This window comes from Wyeomyia smithii, chromosome 3 (assembly GCF_029784165.1).
Source record: "Wyeomyia smithii strain HCP4-BCI-WySm-NY-G18 chromosome 3, ASM2978416v1, whole genome shotgun sequence".
NCBI lineage: Eukaryota > Metazoa > Arthropoda > Insecta > Diptera > Culicidae > Wyeomyia > Wyeomyia smithii.
Genome location: NC_073696.1, coordinates 19,240,483 through 19,246,732, shown reverse-complemented (window position 1 = coordinate 19,246,732; position 6,250 = coordinate 19,240,483).

The following is a 6,250-nucleotide window of genomic DNA, read 5'->3' as shown; positions in this document are numbered from 1 at the left end:
TACGTATGAAGGTCACTTTTTCGATTACTACTCCAATATAAGGAAATTCTTAAAAATGATATTTTCAGAAGAGAATCACAGTTTCAATATAGCCAACACTAGAATTTTAACTTCGGATGACAGGATTCAAGCATTACAGGTGTTAGAAATGTGTTACATCGCATGTGACAGATCCGCAATAAGTTATAGAACGGACACTAACAACTTGAGCATCGCTTACTCCGGCACGCTGCGATCTCTCACATGTTGATGCAGACTACTACAGTCTCTAGCACTCTCTATCTCTGTCTTGCAACATTATTTCTCTCCGTTTTGACGCAACATTTCCCGACGGCTTTAAACGTGTGTGATGTGTGTTGGAAGATACTGTGTAAGTGTAGCTCATCCGTTTGCGTTTTTTAAATTTTGAAAAGTCACAAACCAATTAATATTTTGTATATTTTATATCCATAGTATAGTGCAGTTAACCCAGAGCAATTTTACACCAATGCAACATATTTTGACGATAACTTGTTTGTTTTGTTTGTAAGTTGTGTATGTAATAACTTAATTCGTGTGACTAATTTATGTAAATTGTAAACTGTTAATCGTAGTTGCCCTGAGGACGAGGAAATATATCCTTGAAACGTCGGCTTTGACATAATAAAACGTGTTTTAAAGAAACCCGTGACCGAAATTGCCATCATTGAACCCATTTTCATCGAAATGATCAAAAATCACACGTACATAGTAGGGTGGCAATGACTTGACTTGTATGAGAACATAATTGGACTTCGAAAAGTTATGCCTCAAAGCGGCCCAATTTTCCCTATTTTAACTGACAAAGCTCATGAAATGTTCATTTCGATATCAAACTGTAACTGGGACGGTTGTCGGTATCGAATTTTTCGATGTCAAATGTTTTAAAAATGCAAAAATGTTATCTAAAAAATCGAAAAATTGACTTTCTGGGCTTTTTTCAAGGAAATTTTTGGGCTGGAAAACTCTCCGTTGGCCCAGCTCGGGAATTTCTAAGTCCCACGAAGTCACTCATATTTATGATTTGTGCAACGCAAGAACAGTGATACACACAACATAACACGCGACGTGTCACAGGACAAAACACTTATGGTTCTTACAAACGAAAAGAGGATGTTAAAATTACCTTTTGAATCGACCGCTCTTTTGCCGACCGCTCTTTTACCGACCGCTCTTTTCCCTAGCGTTCCTGTTCCTGAAAACATTTGATACAATGCCGAGTGCCACCTAATAATATCGAAGCATACCTTACCGTGGCGGAAGTGTGCATGAATCAAAACTATTTCCTGTTTAGGGGTAAGTTTTACAGGCAAACGTACGGATTTAGTATGGGAAGTAAGCTTTCACCTCTTTTGGCCGATTTATTCATGAGCGATTTTGAAGAAGAGCACGGAAAAGAAAAGTTTTTCTCTCGTGTCTGGTGGCGCTATGTTGATGATATTTTCGCAACAGTAAAAGAGCGGCATCTGCCACAGATCCTCGACCATTGAACTCGCGACACAGTTCGATAAAGTTTACGGTTGAGAAAGAAACAGATGGAAACTCCCTTTCCTGGATCTAATGATTACGAGAAAAGAGGATAACACCATAAAATTCGGTATCTAGTGTAAGCCGACATCTATAGACTGTTCCGAAAATAATAAATACATCTTCTTTCTTGAATAAAACAAAAAATACAAGATTTTTCGGGTCATTTTATTCTGAAATATAGATAACAAGTGTTTTCTTTCCAGTTTCAATTCAAGTTGGGATTATTTTTCGTAGGATACGCGAGTTCTCAAACTTTTCTCTTAACACTACTCATGAGTTTTTGCACAGTGTGTTCTCCGACCATTTTTACCATTTTAAGCCAATCTTTTTTAAATTTTTCAACATTGTCCGCTGGTTTGACATATTTCCTCAGCTTTGCCTTGGTCAAAGCCCAAAAAGTTTCAATAGGGCGAATTTCAGGGCAGTTTGGAGGATTCATCTTCTTTGGGACACATGTGACATTATTTGTTTTATACCACCCTAGTGCATCCTTAGAGTAATGGCAGGAAGCAAGATCGGGACAAATGATAGGAGGATTGTTATGCTGCTTAACCATGGGTAACAACCTTTTCTGCAAACACTCTTTCACGTGAATTTTACCATTCATTGTGTCTTTCGTAATGAATGGACGAGATATTTTCCCACATTCACAAATGGCCTGCCAAACCATTACCTTCTTGCCGAATTTTTCGGTGTAAATGGCTTTCACTGGTCCAGGAACATCCTTTCCCATGTATAAAGTTGCGGTCCTGGCAGAGTCTTATAGTCCAGTTTTATGTAGGTTTCGTCATCCATGATAACACACCCCATTTCTTTGGTCAGAAGTTTGTCATAAAGGTTCCGAGCTCTCGGTTTCACAGATTCAGCTTGTTTTGGATTTCGTTTTGGCTGCTTCTGCTTCCGACGGGTCTGCAGACTTGGCACGCATAACGTTACTCGCCGAGGTTCCAAGCTCTCTCGCCACATCTCGTACTGATACTGAAGGATGCCGCTTGTAGTATTCCTTAACCTTTTTGTCCATTGTGGGATCAACAGGCCCGGGTTTTCTACCACGTCTTGGGGCATCAGTAAATGTGCACTCTTCACAATACTTCCGCAATGCGGTTTGAACTGCTCCGACACTTATACCTTCTTCTCTGGCTAATTTTCTTATAGAAAGACCACTCACGGTGCCCCATTTGTGCACAATTCGCTTTCTTTGCTCGGGAGAAAGGCCACGCATTTCCAAAATTTCGCACTAAGTGTTAGAAAAAATGACAGCATCTGTTTCTTTTAGATGTAAACAACAGGACGCAGCCAACGTTTGGTTGAATACTGCACGTTATTTGAAATGACGGTTGATCGTAAGTGTATTTATAATTATCGGAACGGTCTATACAGGTCGGACTCGATTATATAGAGACTCCATTATATGAGCCGTTGCGGAACAGAGTGGTCTTAAGACCATTTTTTTCGAAAATGAGTTTTTTGCATAAACCGCATCTACTCAAGAAGCTGAAGTTGGGAGATTAAGAAAATTTCGGAAAATCGAATTTTAAAGCTGATTTATTCCGTGTTGAAAATTCGTCCGAAACAGATTGGCCGTTTTGTTTCGGAACAGAGTGGTCTAAGTACATAAATCGATGTAATACTATCATGTAACACGTAACATGTAGCATATAACATGTGAAAAGGAACATGCCACTTGTTTTGTACATGTCACACGTGATATGTAACATGTTACACGTAATGTAACACGAAAAATGTAACATGTAAAATATTAGGTAATATGTAATATCTTGTGTTACATGTAATGTAACACGTGACATCTTACATGTGACATGCTATATGTATCATATAAAACATGTGACACTAGCCATTTTATACGATTTACCGTCATTTTCTTTGTCATTTACCGGGTTTGTGTACATAGACCACTCTGTTCCGAAACGATTCGAGGATTCCAGTGAATATATATATATATATATATATATATATATATATATATATATATATATATATATATATATATATATATATATATATATATATATATATGAAGTTAGAGTGGTCTATGTACATTGGTGAGATGAAATCACCGATTTCGCAAAGAAACTGTTAATTTTATGTATCCCAATGTTAAACCACTTCATAACAATTATATTAAAACATTTTGTTTGAAAGAATCCGTTGAACATAATTTTATTTAGAGATTTTTCGAAAATTGCTTCTCCTGAACAATTTGCTCGATGGCACATAGACCACTCTGGTTCGCAACGGCTCATATATTGACTCGATTATATATAAAAGCAAAACAATTTTTTTCTTGAATTTCAAATATGACTTATCTAGAGCTAATATATCGTAAGGGAATATCTACAAAATACGTAACGCTCGATAAGAAGGGGTAAAAATAGAAAAAAAATTTAAAAAAAAAATAATTTTGAAAATAGTTTAAAAAAACTTAAAAATAAAAAAACTAAAATTATTTTAATAAAAATACCTGCTTAAAAATAAATTTAAAAATATAGAAAATGAAAAAAAAAATAATTTTTTAAAATTCAAAAAATTAAATACAAACAAGTTGACAAATCTCTATATACTTTTAGAATTTTTTTAATAATTTTCCTTTACATTTGACTGCAATTACATCAGGAATAACTACAAGATATGTATTTTTTTGTAAGAAATGTGTTTTCTGACTTTTAGGGGGATGAATCAGAAATAAAATTTTTCTCATTATTCAAAAATAACAAATCATTTATGAAAAATGAATATAAAACATTTTTTTACTCAGATACGATTATATATAAATTTCGATTATATATAGTGAAAAAAAATCGGAGACTATATATAATCGAGTCCGACCTGTACTTCGGCAGTGGTTTGCTTCGGCTGGTTTTGCATTAGAGTGCTGTAAAAAACTTATCAAAGCAGTCCGATGCCCTACACGTTGCGATACTTTGCATTTTCTTCGCCCCACTGTCGGCTGTCGGTGCATGAGCATTTTCATTTTCGAGCACACTCCTCCTAGTCGAGTACTTCTACTCGCAAGCAGGAACTCGCGTACTCTTTAACAGTCGCTGAGTAGCAATACAAAAGAGTTTTTCCGTGTCGGTGCGCGCTTGCTGCTACTCAGGGGAATGCATGAAGAATGATGAATATCTCGTAAGCGTATGTACGAAAGACTTGAGAAACGTAGCATATGACTCGTTCTCAAGCAGAAAGGAGGAGAAATGTTTTGCTTCTCGATCGCTTTGCAACGCTGTTTAGGAGTTATATAATTAATTTTGATAACGTTTTTAGTACAGAGAAAAAAGTCTAGAACCTTCTTATAAAAAACCCGCAATAAGAATTCGTTGTCTGTACTCGTAAAATCCAGCTCAGTTCTTCGAATAAAAGTTCAATCATTTTGGTTTTTACTAATCTCAATGTAAACTAATTTAGATAAGGCAAGGAACGGCTTAGGCAGTAGCGCCTATTTTGATCAGCCGAAAAAAAGGGGTTAAAATTTCTGCATTTTGAGCAATATCGACAATTTCAATAACAAGAACAACAGCTTTAATTAACTAGCAGTCTCTTGAACGTGTGAAACACTGGTCGACACAGAGAAATCTTTGAAGAAACCTCATTCGAAAAAATATCAACCAACATTTGGGCACCATTTGTGTATTGAAGAAAATCCTCTGCAAAACAACTGCAAACTGTTTTAAATAGGTTCGATTTGATTGAAATATTGTCCCTCGATTGATTATTTTTTAAGTTTGCCAAATCAGTTTTATAATTTGAAAACAAGTGCTGACAGAGAAAAAGATAGCAATCGAATTGATATACTTTTAATTATATTTACCTAAACGTACTTCTAGCAATTCGTCTTAATAGGTAACAAAAATATATGCGTATTGCTAATTTTTGTCATTCTTGATATTTAACGAGAATTTTTGTAGTTGTCAGAACTATAAACTCGACAAATTTTGCCAACGCAACTACAGATTAAATCAATAACAGAAAAGCGGAGATGGCCTGAATGAGTAACATAAGAGGTTTTCAATCGAGGCTATTCACGGCAAATAGCAAGGACAAATTAATGAAAGTTCAATATTTTTCCAGTAATACCTAGACCAAAGGGCACTTTCTTTCCGATCGATGGATTTGTATTTCCGGCAACGTGAAAGTATCCACGAAATCTGATGCGTCTGCGTTGCGCTCGCGCAGCTTAGAATACGAAACATTTCGTTCGTGTGTCTGGTTTTCACCAAACTGGAAACATCCAGTCTGTGTAACCTTTAGATACCTTAGAGGTGATCAATAACCGGTCACGCAAAAATAAGTCAAATAACCCAAAGGAATCCAGCAAATCATAGCAAAGTTTACACGTCGTTCCAAATGTCAAGGCATTTGCAAAAGATGAGCATTCATAGGTTTGCTGTTTTCAAAGCTCGTGCCGACGCGTTTCGGTTAAAATTCAACGGCATAACGAGCTGAAAGAAGAAAAAAAAGCGGCTCCGCCGTTTGCTACTGCATTCTATTTTTTGCAGAACAATCGGTGATGCATTTCAAGCACCTTTTTTCCGTCACGCGCATTCTGTGTCGGTCCCCAGAACGTCGCCAGAGGGTAGCGTCTCCCGATGGGGTAGATGCTGCAACAAGGTAACGAAATTTGATTCGTCGACGATATATGTGAAGTAGAATTGAAATTCTTCTAATAGGAACATTGATGTCA